We start from the raw sequence: 1,779 nt of genomic DNA, 5'->3' as shown, positions 1-1,779 counted from the left end.
CTAGACTCAACTCATCCTTCTCTTCTCACTCATGGCCGGTGATTTGGGGCTTTATTTTTGTGGCCACCTCCGATAAAGAACACGTCGGTTTCGACTCTATGCAGCTTCATGAAACGAAGTCACCGGAAAAAATGATTTTATTGTATCTGAACATTGAAGTATCTATACCACCATCATACATATACATTCACAGTTATCGCACCAGTTGTTTCTGCTTCCCAGTCGCACATGGTCGAATTCTTACCAATAAAGATATGGTTTTCGTTCATCTCTAGATTTCCTCTGATACGAAGTGCTAATTATGGTTCTTAAGGTTGTATTTCAGGTTAGTTGTTGCTTTTTTTCAAGAAAACGGCATCCCTCTATTTCTTCTCCTTCATTATATTTTCTTATGATACATTAAATCTCTAGCGCAGGTCCAATTTATAGATGCGAAGAAACTGTTTGATTAAATGTCTGAAAGAGAATTTAGAAAAAATAGAGTTTCTACTAGAAGAGCTACTATCAAGTAGAGATGAATCAAAACTCAGAAGTTGGGTTTTAGGGTCTTATACACTATCACTGAAAGAGAATTTGGATTTGGATTTTGTTGTAGTAAACTGCATCTGAATAAAAATGCTGCATTTGGGGTCTAATTGCTTTTGGTGCTGATGTGTTTTAGATAGGAGAGCTTTCAAATGTAGTAGGAGCAGTTGGAGTTCATTGTGATAATTGTTGAGGGGTTCCAAGTAATTTTACGTATTTTTTATTAATTTGTTCGATGTTATTTCAAATCACATCCCTGATTAGTGTCTTTTCTGCTTTAATAAAAAAAAATGAAATATGTATGTATCATTAAATAAATTTCATCTACTATGTGTGTATGTATGTGTGTGAATATTGGTCTCCACAAAAAGCATTATGAAACTAGCAGGCTCTATCTACCAGCATCTAAATTGTCAAAGAGTTAGAACTAATGAAATTTGTTTTTTCATGGCAGATACTACTTTCATGATTCAATTTGGTTTTAAGGGCAAACTTATTGGCCAAGTAGGTTGGTATTTCTTTTGGAAAATGTATTCAAAATGGGCCATTACAGTTTATACTTGATGTTATCATTACACATGGTTTTCTTTGCAGCTCAAAGACAAGTGGGTGAAACATCTTTGAATGGTCTTAATATTACATCTGGTTCTATTTACCACAATGCAAAGAGAAATAAGAAGATTTCATGGCTATGCTACCTCGAATGCTAAGAAAAGGGCCATGATTTTTCAAAGAACCTTGTAAATCTACTTTACCCTTTTTCTCTATCTCTACCACAGAAGTAGGAATACATCTCCATTCCAGGTTCGAATTCTTGACCTTGATTTACTCATAATATAAGGTAAAACCACTTCCATCGTATGGCAGTTTCTCTGTTTTCCCTTTGAAATTTTCTAATACTTGACATGAAATTCAGAAATATTATGTACAAACAAGGGTAAACATTATAAATACAAAAATGATTGTCAAACTGACATTTGGTTTCTTGCAACACTTGATTTTATATTGGAGAGGGGTTATTGTTTACCGACAAAATTGGTGTTATAAACCATACTATGCTGCAATATGGAAAAACATACTCTTTTACGTGCATCTGATATTGTTAATGACCATTAAAGTGTTAAACTACCATAGGAAATCCCAAATCAAAATTCTTAACTGCCTGAAAATAAACATGCTTGATGTTAAAGTGCTTCACGAATGAGAAATCAAGGCAATCCACTTCCTTAAAGATTGTATCCGTTGAAATTAATT

At 33.7% G+C, this 1,779-nt stretch overlaps 1 long non-coding RNA gene across 1 annotated transcript; it reads left to right on the top strand.

Annotated features, from left to right (window-relative positions):
• The first annotated feature begins 211 nt into the window (after positions 1-211).
• Positions 212-1,192, top strand: LOC145136768 (uncharacterized). Its single transcript, XR_013720704.1, has 3 exons — positions 212-325; positions 980-1,033; positions 1,120-1,192. It is a non-coding gene; the product is annotated as an uncharacterized LOC145136768 (long non-coding RNA).
• Positions 1,193-1,779: the final 587 nt, after the last annotated feature.

This window comes from Lactuca virosa, chromosome 9, assembly GCF_052849685.1.
Source record: "Lactuca virosa cultivar CGN04683 chromosome 9, Lactuca_virosa_CGN04683_v6, whole genome shotgun sequence".
NCBI classification, from domain to species: Eukaryota; Viridiplantae; Streptophyta; class Magnoliopsida; order Asterales; family Asteraceae; genus Lactuca; species Lactuca virosa.
Note: the sequence above shows the minus strand (reverse complement) of the source record. Positions and strands in the feature narration are given on the sequence as shown.